Source organism: Hemiscyllium ocellatum, chromosome 35, assembly GCF_020745735.1.
Source record: "Hemiscyllium ocellatum isolate sHemOce1 chromosome 35, sHemOce1.pat.X.cur, whole genome shotgun sequence".
Lineage (NCBI taxonomy): Eukaryota > Metazoa > Chordata > Chondrichthyes > Orectolobiformes > Hemiscylliidae > Hemiscyllium > Hemiscyllium ocellatum.
Window position 1 is genome coordinate 27,243,575 of NC_083435.1, and position 20,749 is coordinate 27,264,323.

Sequence of the window (20,749 nt, forward strand, 5' to 3'; positions counted from 1 at the left end):
CTCCTGATTAATGATGGTAACTATTCGATCATGGTGTACTTAATCAAAATAATGTCACGTTTTAACATGTTTAAGGACGGCTAATAGAACAAATACTCCATAGTAAAACTGAGCACTAAAGGTTAATGAATGACGTTGATAGAGGAACTGTTGAGCATGTTCCTTGCTGAAATCAATTTTACCTTCATAATGTAAAGTGCTTCTTCTTTCTCATAATCATACTGGCCTGTGTCTTTATTTTTTTAAGGAAATAATGTCTTGCATTACTCTTTCAGCGCTCGCTTTTACTCATTTGGACAATATCCGTCCATTGCTTATAGGGCAAGCAGCTGGAAATTCATCTCTTGCCGACATCTGACATTCCTCTGTTCTGCTACGATGACGTATCTGGAAGGCTGACTTGTGCTGTGTTGGAATTTGCATTAAGAAGTTGTGAAAAGGAAGAAAATTCCTCACCTGGGTGTTCATTAATGCCTTTCCTTCCTTTAAATGCGATTTCAGACCCTGCAAAGCAGATCTCAGACCTGAAATTATGACAGCGAACTATTTTCATGGTCAGGATTATAAGTCACATTTGTTCTACGCTTTGTATTCCTGTAACTGATTTATTCAGCCGTTGAAAATCATACATCGGTTGACATTATCAGACCTCGCTAAATCCTGAGCTTGTTTTCGTATTGCCTCTCAGAAGACACGACCAACCTGAAATAAATATTGTTCTACTTGTAGCTGCGTTATCTGTTGGAGAGAGTATCTATCACTCAAATAAAAAAAAGGAAAATAATTACTATTTAGGAAGAAGTCGCGCATGTGTCAGCAGTGTGTAAATGATGAGATTCTGATTGATTGCAGTAATACAGTTTATTCCATGTTCGAGGAAGAAGATCTGAATGTTGGACAAAATAATACATTGGACAAGAAAACATCCTCATTGAAGGTGAGAGTGACCTGATGGAATATTATTTGTGGGGCCGAATGACAGAAACACTCGTAGGTAAGCAAAAACATAATATTTAACGATATTGAAACAATGATTAGAAACGGCACAATTGAAAATGAATGGAACATATCACCTGATTTATGAAAGGCAATTCATACTTTTTCTAACATCACACCATGTGTAAGGTGAAGCATTGGTGTGAAATCGAAATGGAAGGAAGTGAGCTGCAGGACTGAAACTGGTTTCTAAAACGATTTCATTATTTATCCTTGATTAACGTGTCCTACCAGGTATCTAATGCTGCAAGTACTCCGTGTATCGGCTACAATATAACTTCAGATTTTTATTTGCGTTGGAGATTCAGAAACTTTATTTTTAATCTTGACAAGGACCCATCAAAACATATGGTGGCTATGCGCAAATACTATTAATTAGATTCAGAAGGAACGAACTGCTGAATGAAAATTAAGTCAAGTCAATTTAAACATTATCATTCACAGAAGGAATTAAGCCGGTATGAACATCAAAATATCTACATTGGCAAAATTACAATTGTGCAACATGTAATACAGTAGACAAAAAATATGTGGATGTGCAGACTCACCAAGAACACCAGTAACTGCAACGAATATACAGTGAAGACTTTCCACATGAACGACGATACAACTTGTCTTCCAGTTGTTCATTCCTGTCTTTGTATTGGAGCTGTTTCGCCCTGTTTCGGTAAGACATAAAGCGCACTGAAATCGGCCTCTTATTAATAAAAGAGGAAAACCTCTCGTGACACAGTTTAATTCTGTACAGACTGGTGTTGTAGTCATTGGGGATTAAAATAATAGGTGTAGTGAACCTGGGCCAAATCAATCATTTGATTATATAACATTTACTAAATCTAGCTGTGGATGCACCTACTCTTGGAAACAGTGCAGCGCAGGTGACTGATCAGTGATGGAAAAGGATAGACCAGATTGAACAGTTGAAGCTTTAAATTGAAGGAAGGCTAATGTTGATGGTATTAGGCAAGAAACTTCAAAAGTTGATTGGGGGGGAAATGTTCACAGGTAAAAGGTCATTTGAAAAATGGGAAGCCTTCAGAAATGAGATAATGAGAATCTAGAGGCAGTATATTCCCTTTTGTTAAGAAAACAAGGAAGCTTATGTCAGCTACAGGGAGGAGAGATTGAGTGAATCCCGAGAACACTATAAAAGCAGCAGGCGTATGCTTAAGAGGGAAATCGGGAGGGATAAAAATAAGTCATGAGATAGGTTTGCCAAGTAGTGTTGAGGTGAATCCAAAGGATTCTCACAATTACATTAAGGATAAAATGTTAACTTGGAGTGAATACCAATAGCAAGGTAGCCTTTGTGTGGAGCTGCAAGGGATGGGGGAGATACTAAACGAGTATGTTGCATTATTGTTTACTGTGGAAAAGAGGAGAAAGTGAGGTCTGCAGATGCTGGAGATCAGAGCTGAAAATGTGTTGCTGGAAAAGCGCAGCAGGTCAGGCAGCATCCAAGGAGCAGGAAATTCGACGTTTCGGGCATAAGCCCTTCATCAGGAATGACTGATGAAGGGCTTATGCCCGAAACGTCGAATTTCCTGCTCCTTGGATGCTGCCTGACCTGCTGCGCTTTTCCAGCAACACATTTTCAGCTACTGAGGAAAAGAATATGGAAGGTATAAAATGTGGGGAGATAAAAGATGACATCTTGAAAAATGTTCATACTTCAGAAGAGGACGTGCTGGATGTCGTGAAACGCATAAAGGTGAATAAATCACCAGGAACTGATCAAGTGTACCTTAGAACTCTGTGGGAAGCTAGCAAAATGATTGTTGTGCCCCTTGCTGAGATATGTGTATCATCGATAGTCGCAATTGAGATGTCAGAGTACTGGAGGTTGGCTAATGTGGTGCCATTATTTAAGAAATGTGGTAAGGACAAGCCAGGGAAGTGTAGACCGGTAAGCCTGCTGTCGGTGATGGTCAAGTTGATGGAAGAAATCATGAGGAACAGAATTTGCACACATTTGGAAATATGGCTTTGTGCGTGGGAAACCATGTCTCACAAACCTGATTGAGTTTTTGTAGAAGTAACAAAGAGGATTGATGAGGGCAGAGTGGTAGACGTTTGACAAGGGTCCCCATGGCAGACTGGTTAGCAAGGTTAGATGTCGTGGAATAAAGGAAGAACTAGACATTTTGATATAAAACTGGCTCGAAGGTAGACGACAGTGGGTGGTAGTGGACGGTTGTTTTTCAAACTGGTGGCCTGTGATCAGTAGAGTGGCACTGATGGAGTGCCATCAGTGGATGCTGCTGTTTCCACTACTTTTCATAATTTTATATAAATGGTTTCAATATGAACATAGGAGGTACATTTAGTAAATTTGCAGATGACACTGAAACTGCAAGTGTATGGACAGTGAAGCGGTTTACCTCAGGGGTATTGATCAGATCGACCAATGGACTGAGGAGTGGCAGATGGAGTTTGATTTAGATAACTGGAATGTGCTGCTGTTTGGGAAAGCAAATCTTAGTAGGATGTATACACTTAATGGTACATTCCTAGGGGTCGTTGCTGAGCAAAGAGACTTTGGAGTGCATATTCATACGAGAGGTTGGAAGCAGAGTCACAGGCAGATAGTCATTGTGTTCGTCATTGGGGACTCAATAGTTAGAGTCTCAAATAGAAGGTTTGTTGGCAACGAACGAGACTCATGTTTGTTGTGTTGCCAGGATTCGTGATGTGTTGGATCGAATCTTTGACGTCCTGAAATGTGGGTGACCAACCTTTTCAAGTTGTGGTCAATGTCGTTACTAACGACATAGGTAGAAGTAGGGGTGGGAGGTAAGCCAGGATTTCAGGGATCAAAGGTGGAAATTGAGAGCTAGAACAGAGTTGTTGTCTCTGCTTTGTTACCCATTCCATGTGATAGCGAGGTAAGGAAGAGGGAGAGATATCAAATGAACACGTGCCTGCAAGTATGGTGCAGGAGGGAGTATTTCAAGTACGTGAATAATTGGGGCTCATTCTGGAGAAGGTGGGACCTGTACAAACAGGATGGTATTCAATTGAACCAGAGGGGTACGAATATCCTGGGCAGTAAATTTGCTGTTGCGATTCGGGTAGGTATGAAGTAGCTCAGCAGGAGTTTGGTAACCTGAGGTTCAGTTGCAATTCATAGGAGGATGAGAGTTGTGAGGACAGGAACAGTATTTAACGGTCACAGGAATGAGCTGGAAGTCAGAAAACTGGTTTGAAGTGTGTCCACTTCAACGCCAGACGTATCCGAAATAAGATAGGTGAGCTTGTAGCATGGGGACAGATACCTGGAACTTCGATATTGTGGTGATTTCAGAGACATGGATAGAGCAGGTTGAGGAATGGACGTTGCAGGTGCCAGGGTTTAGATCTTTCATTTAGAACAGGCAAGTCGGGAAAAGAGGGGGAGGTGTGACCTTGTTAGTCAAGGATAGGAAACTGGTGGCTGAAAGAACTTTTGATGAGGACTCGTCTACTGAGATGGTGTGGGCTGAATTTAAATACAGGAGCGGAGAGGTTACATTGCTTGGAATGTTTCATAAGACTCTGCAGAGATCCAGGGAGATGAGAGAGAGGATTGGCAAAATTAATCTGGGTTGGAGCGAAAGGAACACGGTGGACATTATGGGGGACTTTAACTTCTCCAACACTGACTGGAAATGCTATAATTCTAGTACGTCAGATGGATCATTTTTTTGTCCGATGTGTACAGGAGGGTTTCCTGACACAGTATGTCGAAGAGCCGACAAGAGGGAAGGCCACACTGGATCTGGTGATTGGTAGTGTACCAGGCCAAGTGATTCATTTAGTTGTAGATGAGTACTTTGGATAGAGTGACCATAATTCAGCTACGTTTAGTTGAGTGATTGAAAGGGAGAGGTACATGCCACATGTCAACAGTTATCGATGGGGCACGGGCAATTATAATGCGTATAGACAAGAATTAGGATGCATAGAATGGGGTAGAAAAATGCAGGGAATGCAGACAATGGAAATGTGGAGCTGGTTTAAGGAACAGATATTGCATATCCGTGATAGATATGACCCTATCAGGCAGGGACAAAGTGATAAGGTAAGAGAACCGCGGTTTACGACAGAAATTGCATCTCTTGTTAAGCAGAACAAGGATGATTATGCATTGATGAGGCAAGATGGTTCAGATGAGGTGATAGAGAATTACAAATCTGCGAGGAAGGATTTAAGGATAGATTTACGAAGAGCAAAGAGAGGACACGAGCAGTCTTTAGCAAATAAAATAAAGGAGAACCCTAAAGCTTTTTTTATAGATATGTGAGGAATAAAATGATGACTAGGGTAGGAATGGGCCAGTCAAAGACAGAAGTGGGAAGTTGAGTGTGGACCCTGTAGACATCGGAGATGTGCTTACGAAAATTGCTCATCGGTTTTCACTCAGGAAAATGGAGAACATTGTACAGGAGAAGAATGAGGTACGAGATATTCAACTATAAAGGATCGAGGAGTTACTAATTTTGGAAGTAGTGAAAGTAGACAATTCCCCAGCGCTGGAAGGATTTATCCGAGGGTTCTCCGGCAAGCTAGGGAGGAGATAGCAGAGCCTTTTGCTTTGGTATTTGAGGCGTCATTGTCTATAGGTTTAGTACCAGAGGCCTTGAGGATTCCAAATGTTGTACCCTTGTTCCAGAAGGGCACTGGAGATGACCCAGGTAAGTATAGCCCAGTGAGCCTTACTTTTGTGGTAAGAAAGTTTTGGAACGGATTATAAGAGATAAGATTTATAAACATCAAGCAATCAACAAACCTCATTCAGTTTTTTGAGAATGTATCCAAGCATGCAGATGAGGGTAGGGCAGTTGACGTGGTATACATGGACTTCAGTAAAGCCTTTGATAAGGTTCCACATGGTATGCAGTTGGTGTAAATGCACAGCATGGAATTGGGGGTGATTTAGCAGTCTGGATTAGAAACTTGTTTTCTGAAAGAAGGCAGCTAATCGTGGCTGATGGAAAATATTCATCCTGGACTCCGATTACCAGTGGTTTGCCACAAGAATCTGTTTTGGGACAACTGATGTTTGTCATTTTTATAAATGACTTAGACGCAGACATAGGTGGGTGGATTAGTAAATTTGCAGGTGACACTAAAGTCAGTGGAGTAGTGGAGAGTTTGGAAGGATGTTACAGTTGCAGGGGTCTTGGATAAACTGCAAAATTGAGCTCAGAGGTGGCAAATGCAGCTAAATGTGAGGTGACACACTTTGCGAAGAATAAGAGGCAGGCAGGGTAATGGGTCAATGGAAAGGTTCTTGGTAGTGTGGATGTGCTGAGGGATCTTGGAACCCAAGAACATAAATCTCTGAAAGTTGCCACCCAGGTTGATAGTGCTGTTAAGAAGGCATACTGTATTTTAGGTTTCATTCATAGAGGGATTGAGTTCCGGAGACACAATACCTTGCCGTAACTACACAAAAAGCTAATGCGGCCACACTTGGAATATTCTGTAGAGTTCTGTTCACCATATTTCCGGAAGCAGGTGGAAGAACTGGAAAACGTGCAGAGGAGATTTACCAAGAAGTTCCCTGGTCTGGCGGGAAGGTCTTATGGGGAAATGTTGAGAGACTTGGTTCTGTTCTCATTGGAAAGAAGAAGGCTAAGAGGGGATTTGATAGAGACATACAAAATTATGAGAGGATTTGACAGGATAGACAGTGAAAGTCTTTTTCCTATGATGATGACGCCAGCTTCTACGAGAAGGCATAACTATATATTGAGGGGTTGAAGGGTGATAGATTTAAGACAGATGTCAGAGGCAGGTTCTTTATGTAGAGAGTGGTAAGGGCGTGGAATGCCCTGCCTTCTAATGAGATTAACGCAGCCACATTAGGGACATTTAAACAATCCTTAGATAAGCACATGGATGATGATGGGATAGTGTTGGGGGACGAACTGAGAATAGTTCACAGGTCAGCGCAACATCGAGGGCCGAAGGGCCTGTTCTGCACTGTATTGTTCTGTGTTGTATGTTCTATAGAATAGTGAAGGAGGAGTTTGGTGTGCTTTCTTTTATTGGTCAGCCAATTGAGGAAAGGATTTGAAGTTTATGTTGTGACTGTACAGGAGGTTGGTTAGACCACGTTTGGAATATTGCCTGCAATTCTGGTCTCCTTCCTATTGGAAGGATGTTATGAAAGTGAAAGGGTTCAGAAAGGATCTCCAAGGATGTTGCCAGTGTTAGAAGATTTTAGCTACAGAAAGGCTGAATAGACTGGGGCTGTTTTGCCGAGAGCGTCGAAGGCTGGAGGGTTACCACATTGAGGTTATAAAGTCATGAGGGGAATGGATAGGAAAAGTAGAGAAAGTCTTTTTCCCAGTAGGGGAGTCCATAACTGGAGGCCATAATTTTAGGGTGAGAGGGGAAAATATATAAAAGACCTGAGAGGCAACGTTTTTACGCTGAGTGTGGTGCGTGTCTGGAATAAACTGCTAGATGAAGTGGTGGAGGTTAGTACAATTGCAACAGCTAAATGGCATCTGGATGTGTATAAATAGGAAGGATTTATAGGAATAATGGCCGTGTACTGGGAAATGGGACGAGATTAGGTTGCTATATCTGGTCAACATGGACGAGTTGGTCTGAAGGGTCTGTTTCCATGCAAAACATCTCTATGACTCTATGATGGTAATCTCTCGAACAGTTTAAATTTGAACGTGGGTTCCTTGGTCAGTTGTTAGAACCTTAACACTGTACCACAATGCATCCTGTAGCGCAACATTTATTTTGATTATGTTTGAATTGTATGGAATTCACAACCCTGACCTTCAATTACCTTATCGGTTTAAACACAATCTGCTTCATCATGTCTCACTCATTTTCTTTATCTCACAACTTTAATGCTTGACGTTGTGTTGAAGATCACCTGGTGTGGGTCAGACATCCAATTGTTTTCACTATTGTCATTGTTTAAGAAGAACAGAGGACCTTGTGGAACTGGCCGTATCACCCACGTTTATTTTCACACTTTTTCTTTTTATTTCTGCTCATGTACTTAAATATCTCTCCAAATATAGAGCGTCTAGAATTTATGATTCTGTGAGTTCAACCTATTCATCTCGGTCAATGCTGCATTATTTACACTCCTTTCCTAGGTTTCCTGGTACTGAAGGCATGGATTTTAAGCTGAAGTAACAATTAGTGTCAGTTCACTGTCCAGAGGCCTTCATGTGTGCAGCCATCATCTATCCTTTGAATGTCGTTGATGTTGTACAGACATCTTTGTCTTAGCAATTGTCGTTTTTTGACGTGACTTATGAGTCGGCAATGTTTTTTTGTCATGAGTACTCAAGGATTTGACTGAAACACCAAATCTGACAATTGTTCAGTAGTTTTTCCTCTCACTGGATGTTGTCCTTGTGTCACCGCTATAAAGGAGGACACTGAGGATTGTTGCTCTTAAGAGTTGAGATTCTCAAGTCAATTTACTGTTATTGCACACTTTGTTACTCAGCTTGCATTTAACAGTTTTGGTCTTGCAATTTACATTATAATTTCAGTATTCACCCCACCCCAAAAAAGGAAGGTTCTCATGCTTAAATAGCGCATGTTAATGACAACGCCTTGAATCATTTTCTTTCTATGGATGGACAGCATCATGGCAATGTCGACAATCATGACAACAGCATCTCTGATGTTGATAATCAGAATCGTTACAGTCCTGATTATTCAAAGTTTGTGAGAAGATTTGTAGCTCGGGTGCTCGTTGTTGTGGTTCTGTTCACGGAGCTGGGAATTTGTACTGCAGACGTTTCGTCCCCTGTCTAGGTGACATCCTCAATGCTTGTGAGCCTCCTGTGAAGCGCTTATGTGATCTTTCCTCCACCATTTTTGCATGGGAATTTGCACACTACTTTGGTCTTGCTCATTCTGGGTATTGGGTCCTTCGTTCTGGTGAGTTATTGCCTGAGAGTGGCTGTTATGAGTCCTCGTGGTCGCCGTAGTCTGGGTGCCAGCATGAGCAAAACCAATGTGGTGTACAAAATCCCATTCAAAAACACTACATAGGACAAACAGGAAGACAGCTAACAATCCGCATCCATGAACACCAACTAGCCACGAAACAACACCACAAACTATCCTTCGTAGCCACACATGCAGATGACAAGCAATATGAATTCGACTGGGAAAACACCACTATTATAGGACAAGCCAAACAGAGAACAGCCAGGGAATTGTAGAGGCATGGCACTCATCCACAGATTCAATCAATAAACATCGACATGGACCCAATATAACGACCACTGCAGCAGACAGCTGGAACTGACAACCGGAAGCGTCAGATTCAAACCACTACAAATGGCGGAGGAAAGATCACAGAAGCGCTTCACAGGAGGCTCCCAAGCACTGAAGATATCACCTAGACAGGGGACAAAACGTCTGCAACACAAATTCCCAGTTCGGCGAACAGAATCACAACAGTCCTGATTATTCTACATGATTGCTCCTCGAGGTGTTTCTTTGACTTCATTGAAACGAGGAATTGATGCCGCTTGACTTTGGGACTCAGGGAAGCAAGGTCGAACATCTTCCTGAATTCAGAGCAGGGGGCTAGGTAAGGACTCCATGACAGTCAGTCAGCATTCCTGGGGAGTCAAACTGTGGATCTGACTAAAGAAGTGGAATAGGCCACTTTAGGAAACGTTTGAGAATCGGGAGCCAAAACAAAGATATTAAATGATATAGCCACAGAGAAGAGACCCCAATTGTAGAGAGGGAGATTGGAAAACTTGCCTTGAATTCCGAGGATGGAAAGAAAATTTCAAACAAAGAGCAGTGCAGGCCGAGAAGTCCCAGAAAGAGATGAACCAGGGGCAGTCATGTGCTGGACCTGGGAGACGAAGTTAAAATAATCAATGAGAGTGGAAGAACACAAAAGAAGTGCGAGGTGACCTTTGAGTTGTGGCAGCAAGGTTAAGAGAAATATCAAAAGTGATGATGTCCCAAAGGATGGAACATAGCCCAGCATTTTTCATATAAGTCAAAATGTGAGCTTACTGAGAAATATGATTTTAATTAGAGGTAATTTCTCCCCTTTCTCCCGAGACTAGATATTGATGCAAGTGAAGGCCTTAAGTCCAGCTTTTAAAAACTTAACAATTCTTTTTGTTTATGTTGTTGCTTGGTTCTGGTTATTTGTGTGACATACAAAAGATTAAGACTTATCCAAGTGTATAACTAAGTAGGATGTAATCAACGAGTGGATTCATATTCTCTCATTTGATGTATACCTGGGGAGGATGCTTTTAGATTTCAGAGGTATTCATATCGCTGCTGGGGAAGTGACACCAGAAATCAGAGGGCATGCATCTGAATAATGGTGACGTTTGCTAAGTATTTGGGGTGGATTTAAACTAAACTGACAGCATAGAGTAGAGTAAGTCATTCGCAGGATATATAGGCTGTGCCGATTTTATAAGTTATACTGTTAGTTAATAGTCCGAAAGGTTGACAAAGCACAGGGTAGAAAAGAAGAAAAAAAATACGTAGGAACCATCCTCTTCATGTCCATTCCATTTTACCCCTTCTTATCTCGTATCATCATATGTCAAGAAAAAACAAAACATCCCGGTGTGTATAAACTTTTTTTTAAAAAACTTACCATTCTATTTCTGAAACTTTCTGAAGTTTCTGCTATCCATCTTTTCTCTATAACATTCAATAAGCTTGAAAATCATTTCTCTGTCTGCAACACGCTGCAGCCTCTAAACTCCGTCCTGTTTATGTAACGTTGGCCATCTCTTTAATACTATACATGTATTCAGCCTTGGCACACATCCCAATTCCTGAAAAGGCTTCAGTTTCTGACAACATTCTGTATTGCTGTAATGTAATATGTGTCCTTTTCTCTGTAGTTCCCTCCAATGCCTTCCTACGTTAGACATTCGGCCATTTAGCTCATCACGACTTATCATGGCTGATAAGGTTTCTCATCCCCATTTATCCCAAACGCTACTTCTGACAACGCTCACATCTTATTGTCTATGCCCATCCTTGTAACTTTTGGTAGTTGTTGCAATACTTCAGCTTGACAAGATTGCATAGTTTTGTGATATTCTTCAATTATACGGGTGGCACGGTTGCCCAGTGGTTAGCACTGCTGCCTCACAGCGCCAGAGACCCTGGTTCACTTCCCGAATGTGGAGTTTGCACCTTCTCCCCGTGTCTGCGTGGGTTTCCTCTGGGTGCTCCGGTTTCCTCCCACAGTCCAAAGATGTGCAGATCACGTGAATTGGCCATGCTAAATTTTCCGTAGTGTTAGGTAAAGAGGTAAATGTAGGGGCATGGGTGGGTTGCGATTCGGCGGGTCAGTGTGGACTTGTTGGGACAAAGGGCCTGTTTCCACACTGTAAGTAATCTAATCTATATTCACTGTTCTATCTCTGTGCACCCATGACCACCTTCATTCTATCACTCATTCATCCATGTATACGTTAGATGTCGGTTTTGGGTTTGCTGGTGGGTTTTCTCTCAGATGTTTCGTCACCATGTTAGGTTACATCATCGATGGTTCTCCACTGAAGCTTTTGTGTTCTTTCCCAGTTGCTATTTATCTGTCTTGGGAAGTTGTGGTCGGTGATATCATTTCCAGTTATGTTTCTGAGAACGTGACAAATGGGATCCAAATCTCTCTATTCATTGATGGAATTCTGGTTTGAATGACAGGCTTCTGAAAATTCCCACCTGTGTCCTTGTTTAGACTATCCCAGCATGGATCTATTGTCCCAGTCGAATTGGTGTCCCCCTTCATGGTGTGTTTGGATACCAGTGATATTTGGTGATGTTTCTTGGTGGTTAGTCGGTGCTCATTATCTTCTTGCTGCATCACAAGGACCCTGTGGTCATGCCTTGTACATAACTAAAGAAAGTGCTTTCGCGTGAGAGTGATTTCATTGAACATATAGAACATATAACATACAACATAACAGCACAGTACAGGCCCTTCGGTCCTCGATGTTGCGCCGCCCTGTTATACTAATCTGAACCAACCACAATGCCCCATGGCCCAACATTTCAACTCCCCTTCCCACTCTGCCGAGGAAATGGAGGTCCTGGGCCTCCTTCACCGCAGCTCCCTCACCACCAGTCGCCTGGAGGAAGAATGCCTCATCTTCCACCTCGGAACACTTCAACCCCAGGGCATCAATGTGGACTTCAACAGTTTCCTCATTTCCCCTTCCCCCACCTCATCGTAGTTTCAAACTTCCAGCTCAGCACTGTCACCATGACTTGTCCGGACATGTCCGACCTGTCTAGCTCCTTTTCCACCTATCCACTCCACTCTTTCCTCCCTGACTTATCACCTTCATCTCCTCCTCCACTCACCCATTGTACTCTATGCTACTCTCTCCCCACCCCCAAGCTTACCAAGCTTATCTCTCCACGCTTCAGTCTCTCTGCCTTTATTGCTGATGAAGTGCCTTTGCCCGAAACGTCGATTTCACTGCTCGTTGGATGCTGCCTGAACAGTTGTGCTCTTCCAGCCCCACTGATCCAGATACTGATCTGAATGTCAGCACAAAATTATCACACAAAAGTGCACGGCATACAGTCTAACGTCACCTGTATTAAGCTGTTTCATCATTGATCTTCTAGCAACCATAATGTCAGAATTTGAGAATTTCCCTGATATCAAGCCACTGTTTAATTCAGATTGATATTAAAGTATTCTCACGAAGCTGAAACGAATCAGAATTAGGACCAGGGCTCGATTGTGTAAGAGTAATCTCAGAATGAGGAAAGAACTTGGCTTCTCTTGTGGGAAAGAAAGAATCCAGTACAAGATTATCGCATAAGAGTGCACAGGCATACAGTCTAATGTCATCTGTATTAAGCCGACTCATCATTGATCTTCTCGCAACCATACTGTCAGAACTTAAAAATTTTCCTGATGATCACACAGTGCTCATTACTATTCCCAAATTCTCACACAGGGTAGTGGCATGCAGGAATATTTAGATAACATTTCAGCATGGACTTAAAAGTGACAAGCAATGTTTCCATGTCATGAAATGAACATGTCAAACAGAAGTGAGACACGACATCTCTCCTTGTCTTCGAATTAAATTACCTCGGCTAAACATCCTGTCATTTACTCCTGGAGTTTAAGAATAACAAGCATAGCTGAACCATCCATATGATACTGTAGCTGTATGAACCCGCTTTGTACCTTTGAAGTGCCCATGTATAAGTCATAAATCATGAGACTCAATGGATATTTTCATTTTCCTTTGTACGTGCTATGCAAACTTTACGTAGGTCAGTTTGAAACCAAACGACAATATGTCAACAATCTGCTTCATTTGCACCACCTGAGCAACTCATGTTCTTGGTTAGCAACATGCAGCAACTCACTAAAATTGTATCAATGCACGATCAAAATCTGTGAATTCTACATCGTAGAAAGACCAGGGCAGCAGCCATATTAAAATAACACCAAATGCAACATCTATTCTAATTCAGGCACCATAATCTCTATGCATTAAATCACCATTACTTCAGTTCATTGGGAAAGAAGATCTGGCGCTGACAGAAATGCAGTAACATATTCACCACACGGACTGCAATTTTTTAAGTAGACAAATCTGCAATCCCTCTGAAAAGCCACTGAAAGACTAGTAAGCAATCTGGCATTGTCAGTTGGAGGGGCAGCTATCCAAATTACCGATAATAATAATTTTTGCATCTTTTGATTCGGCCTTCTGTATCAGTTTGAAAATTGTACAATGACACAGGTTTACGTTTCTGGCGAAGGCCATTTTATCCACCGTGTAGACAGTCCCTATACAATGAACATTATGACTTTCCAACATGCATCTTCACATTCTGAATACCTTTACGCATTATTTAAGATGAACTCGCAATCTCAGGCCCTCTTAAATGCCTCATGGGAACATCTCCCCTCACCTTTCCAGATGAAGCATTCCAGGCCCTCACCTTTTATTGTGTGATTTGTTTCTTTTCTGATGTCATATTTGCCACCTTTTCAACTTCTTTTAAGTGTCTTCTCTCGTTCTCCATCATTTATGTAGGGAGGGCAGCTTCTCATTATTTACTTTCCAGACATCTCATAATATTGTAAATTTCTATCACATCTTGTGTAAGCCGTCTCCTCTCCAAGAGAACAGTTCCAATTTTTACAGTTAATTTCTGTACATGTACTCTTTCACCCCAAGATTATTCTGTTTTGAATGTATTCTGAATGCATACAACATTATTGGTTCGAAACAAAATTTTGGTGTGGGAGTCTTTATTATTTTGAAGCACCATTTCAACTCCAGCATTTATATTTGTTTAAAAGATAATTTTTCCTTTGGGAGTGATTTTATTAGTTTTTCGAGCTATGTTTCTTTCTGGTACAATATACGTGAGAGTGATTGTATTGTTTCATGATGTCTTGACACTAACCCTCCACGCATGTTAATTGACTTAATAGACGAATGTAACAAGGTTTTTGACATGCTTAAATGCAACAGAGTAGTCCTTGGAAAATTGGTAATTTTATTGCTAAATGCACGTTTGAGTGTAGTGCTCTTTAAAGCATTATGACACATATACGTGGATCTGATCGTGGTTCATTGATAAATAGGATATCGGGGCGAATCTGGATTATAATGAGATGTGCTTCCTAACTGTGTTGCAAATGAATTGATATCATACTCTTCAATACATTCAATAACGAGTAAGACAGAAAACCTTTGCTTCTACCAATCTAACATAAGAAGAATGCAGGTGGAACTACATGTTTTGCTGTTTTGATATTTAACTTCTTATCTGCCCGTCAAATGAAACTAGCGTTCGATTTTTGCACACCACAGACCTCTTCAATGCTCTATATGGAATATCTAACGTTTCGCTTTCCCTGTATGGTTTCTTTGTCATTTGAAATATATTTGTCACGTGAAGCTCTCTTTTCCCTTCGCACTTCCAAGTCCAACCTGAAACTTTTCCTTAATTTATTTTTAATTAACTCACAAATCAAAAGTGCAATTGGCTTCACGTTTCGTGAACAGAAATATTTAGAATATCTGGTAAAGGTTAGGGCCCGATTTAGCTTGGGTCAGAGCAGTTGTCTTTTGAAGAAAGAGTGATTCTAATCTTGATGAAGATTTGAAAATGCCACTTCCTATCTCTTTCATGCTGACTTGGAGCTGAACTCTGACTTACACCTCGAGCTGGATCTAACATGCCTTGTTTTGGAAATACTACTGATCTGTTTATAACTATTCAGCATGCATTTCAGTTTGTTTGTCTTTTTTCGCAATTTCCTTTCCCCTGAAGTAACAACATGATATATAGATGTAAACCTAGTTTTCACTGCTGTGGTGTTGATTAAATAAGCAGCAAGGTTCTAACCATTCTTTGAACTGGTATTCTACAATTGGAATTTGTGGTATATTTCAAGAAGGAAACGAAAGTGTGCTGCCTGTGATCCAAATAAACTGCTGGGTCTGCAAATTTCGCTGCAATAGTTAACAATTTGCAACCAGCTTGAAACAAAATTTATGTCCTCTGCTGGTCCATTGAATTGGAGAAAGAAAACATGGCGCATTTTACAACATTGATCCCTGTGCATTTTTAACGGAGGAAAGTAGGTAAGTCCGTTGACATTCTCAATTTCCTGTGAAACCCGACAAACAGTCGAGTAGAATTAGTATAATACCTTTTCCTTTTCAGACCATAGAAGTATCTTACAATGTCTTGTTATCATAAAGTTGTCCTTCCTATTCTGCTAAACATATCTGCAGCATGCACAGATAGTTGCTTCTATTCTACTAAGACACACCATCTATGCTGACAAATACGACTGTCTAAATCTGTTTGAACCTGACAACCATATGGTGGCATTTTCACAAATGTCCTTGAGTGCCTGTCATCATGTTCACAAAAACAGCGTGAATGCAATTTGTTGTATTTGCTGCGTTTGTCAATTGGCACATCATGTTCTGCATTTCAAAATGTATTGCTTTCGAAATCAATTATCAGCGTTGGCTGCCTCCTTGTGGTCTAATCATACACCCTTTCAATATCAAAGTTGCTATATCATTAAAATTTCAGTGGGTGGCTTTACTCCAGGATTTCCCAGATGCACATTCAATGATTACTGTTTGCTCTTCGCAAAGTATGTAGACACGGTGGCACAGTGGTTAGCACTGCTGCCTCACAGCGCCAGGGACCTGGATTCAATTCCTGCCTCAGGCGACTGACTGTGTGGAGTTTGCACATTCTCCCCGTGTCTGCGTGGGTTTCCTCCGGGTGCTCTGGTTTCCTCCCACTGTCCAAAGATGTGCGGGTCAGGTGAATTGGCCATGCTAAATTGCCCGTAGTGTTAGGTAAGGGGTAAATGTAGGGGTATCGGTAGGTTGCGCTTCGGCGGGTCGGTGTGGACTTGTTGGGCCGAAGGGCCTGTTTCCACACTGTAAGTAATCTAATCTAATCTAAAAAACAATTAACTTTGTCAAAGTCAACTCGTGACTGTGAATGTAATAAGTATTGAGCATGCAAATTTGTCTGTCACGCTGCAGCCGCTTTGTAATTTCCGAAATTGCAGTGATCAGACTATTTTCTTTCCAAGTCAATGATAACGCCTCCAATGTCCTTACTTGATCTTATTGCTTAATGACAGATTTCTGCAATTTGGAAATCCCTGGAATTGCAACATTGCAGTGTGTAATGAAAACCCCAGACCGTGCCCGCATTTGGTTTTGCTGTGGGAACAGATTCTTGGCGGATTAAGTAAACTACAAACGCATTTCAGTCAAGAATGTTGCATTTTACTTTAGCATAAAATGTCCCACAGGCAGATGTCAGTATTACGATCTTCAAATACAGTGTTCTTGAAACCAATATGTGCACAGATGTCATCTTTGGAGCAAGTAGGGGTTGTACCCAAGCTTTCGAGTTCAGAAGTAAAACTTTCAATCTCATTCATAGTAGTCATAGCTATCACCAGTTCTTAATGTATGGCCACAATAAGAATAAGCCATGGCTTTATTTCTTCTCTAAAATCTCTTTCTGAAACTATAATTCAAAGTCACCACCCGCCCCCCCCCCCCCCGAGATATGAAGCACATTTTTTAACCTGCTTTCTCATTCTAATTCTCACAGAAACTACACACATAAACTTCCTAATTGATCTATATGAAACATTTGACACCCCTCAAACCAACTAATGAATCCATGATTGCAGTCTGGTCAAAGGATCTGCAACCAATACCGAGAATGTATCAGTTATTTGGCCAAATGGTTGTTCTGAATTGAATCTGATTGGTTTTGTGAACAGACCAACTGCATGACCAAAAGTAGAATCCAATCGCTTATAATATTCTTATCAGGCATGTCACTGCTCTCACAAGGTAACTGTGGAACCTTACCTATCTCCATTTCTGCCTAAGTGTGTCTGGTCCACTCCATCCTCCACATCGTTAAGTAAATATTACAATTCTCCAAAAGTGACAATTAATTTTTCTGGAATATCTGACAAGGTCCACATAAAAAGCTTTCTGAATTAATGAAACAATAAGCGATCATAAGAATGCAGATATGAATTAAGTTGGCAAATGCATTTTTGTTCCCTCAGCAGGGGAATGGAAACTTGAAAAAATGGAGAAATAATTGTAGAGAAAAACAAAACATTCCGTCCATTACACACAGTAATTGTCGTCAGCTGAAATTCTTTTCTCCTTTAACATTATACCATAACAATTGCAAAAACTCACAAACTCCACCTGTTGTCCTCCAGTAAATATGCTTCGCGGTCATTTGACAAATCTGCAAAATTTCTGCACAAATCATTTCTCGTACTCTCAAACTTCTCTTTCAGCACATCTGGCTGAAGTCACAACATGGCTCAGTGAGTTGTATACACTCCAAGAAATTGTCATTCCTCTGTCGAAATAATATTTTGATCAGTGACAGTGTGTGCTCACTTGATAAACTGGGAAGCCATTTGCAATTCAGCATGCAAAAACAAAATTCAGCACTCAGCAGATGTTTTGTTCTGAAGCCGAATAGACTCCACATTTCACACATTTTATCCCTTGATTGGGAATCTCAATGCCTTCAATTGGATCTCAGTGTCAAACAGTGACTTTTGAAGAAATATCAATTAATTTTGACCAAGTATCTCTGGAGTTTGGAAGAATGAGCGGAGATCTGATGTTGGTATAATAGAAGTTAAAGGGGATTGACAAATTAGCCGGATGTTTCCCCTTGTGGGGCAATGTATGATTCAAGCGTAGCATTTCAAACAGAAATGAGGAGAAATTATTTCTCTCAAAGGAACATAAATCTTTGAAAGTCACAACCCTGAGAGTGCTGTGGTAGCTGGGTCTCAGTAGATTAAGTGGAGAGATGCATTTTAATTGGTAATGGGTTAAAGGATAAAGGAGAGGGTGCAGGAAAGTGCAGTTGAGGCCAAAATGAGATCATCCATGATTGTATTAAATGGTAGAACAGACTCGAGGATCTGAAATGTTTATTTCAACTACAATGCTTTGTATTGTTATATCTGCATCTGTTGTGAGATATTCAGACGATGAGAAAGAAGTTTAAATGGCTTTCTCTATGTTACTGCAGATACTCACAACATTGCTGTTTATGGTACGGAGGTTTTGTTTTCATGAGCAAAGGCAGAACATGCATCAGCCTCAGATGCCCAAATAGAATGCTAAAAATTAGAAATAGGAGTATGCCGCTGGAATGAAGTTAGTTTATGGAAATGAAATGCCTTCCACCAAGTTTTTAAATTCATGTCAAACCGCACAAGTACTCTCTGATGACAGACAATTTATGAAAACAGTTTTCTCTGAATGTATATGACTGAAGCCATGCACTGTGACACGTCAAAACTGTTGCTTATCATCAATTAAACTGAAAATCGTTTGCCTCATTGGCAAGGTTGAAAGGGTGCAGCTAAGGAAATAGCTAGCTGAGAAAGATAGTTTTGTGTCATGAAAAATTTTCATAATTCAATTAAGCAATGAACCATACAGACATAAATTTTCCCGAGAATTTCTTTTACACTAATTTGCCTCGAAAAGGATGGGAATATTTACAAAAATAACTATGTTTGTCTCTTCACTTAAATGTCGCCACTGCCGAGCATTTTCACCCTTAGATCTTGCTTTTCCTCCTATTATTTTATCTCAGATTTCCAGCATGTGTACTATTTTACTTTTGTTCAGATTTCTTGTGAGAATGAGTGTTTGAAAATAAGGTCAACACATGCTTGGAAAGCGTTTTATGACTGCATTTTGTTCCTATTTATAAATCTTTGCATCCATATTCATTTGTTTGAAGAGTTTGTGTTAATTAGTTTACTTCAGCCTCGATTGGACATGCTACATACCATTGGAAATATCACGGGTCATGATCGAAACTGAAAAACGAACAATAACACGTATCCAACTAGTAAGTTCATGCAATGTCAATTCTGTTTTAAGTAAGTGTATTATTGATAATAGTTTGATCAGAATAAGATCCTGGATATGTTGGTTTCTGCTTATTGAGCCGTGAAGTTTTCATATCTACATTGCAGGTATTTGATAGTGATGTTTTGCAGTTGGAAAACATTAGAGCAATACACCTCATGTGTAATGATCAGGAGCTATTCCTAGAAACAAAGTGAAAGTGTTCCTATCCTCAGCTGACTTATGCAGGCAAACACATCCAGTCACCGAGCAGGCATTATGGAAATAAAATTCTAAAACAATATGCAATGGCGTTATTTTACATTATTTTTCTATGCACAAGGCTTTGGCCCACAGAGACTGTGGCTGAATTCTGGCCCATTCTAATGATGGTTTTTGTTTAATTTTTTAAAAATTACGTCATATTCAGTGAGAATTGAACTCAGGATTTTACCAGTTTAAATAATTTGGAGGAAGTTTGCAAAACAGATGCACATGAGAAATTGATTAGAGGCAGACATTTGCTGCATTGTCATTGGCAAGGATTTGAATACAAATTCCGAGAGTTATCAAGACGAGACAGTGATGCTTAGAATTCAAATAATTCATCTTCTTCATTTTGTTTTCAAAAGTATGAATTACTTGACTTCTTAGCAGCCCAAATGGACTTGTTGCCTGATTTGACGGATTTAAAGGAAGCTTCCTTACCTCCTCCAGTGAAAGAACCAGATCTGCCAATATATTCCATTGCAATATGTTATTTTCATATAAAGTACGGATACAGTTCAGAGATGCACCAGACAGAAGGGAAATCGAACTCTGCAATGTTAACATCATACTAATCCACGAGCAAGACATCAACGCCAATGGAGATAAACAGCAATAACTCGTCGTTATACAATGTACTGGAGACTAGTTGAATGTACTTGTAATGAATTAAGTCAAAATCGAAACGTTCTTCAACACAAGAATTAGACACTACATGCAATGATGGTTACGACATTGGGCAAAGGCATTTCAGTTTACGTTACATATGTTCCGATATTCAATATCAACATTTTTCAGAAAAGACTTTACCATTTAGAACATAGAATGTAGAAAAATACAGCACAGTACAGGTCCTTTGGCCCTCGATGTTGCGCCGATCCAAGTTCACCTAACCTACACTAGCCCACTATCCTCCATATGCCTATCCAATGCCTGTTTAAATGCCCATAAAGAGGGAGAGTCCACCACTGCTACTGGCAGGGCATTCCATGAACTCATGACTCGTCGAGTAAAGAATCTACCCCTAACATCTGTCCTATACCTACCTCCCCTTAATT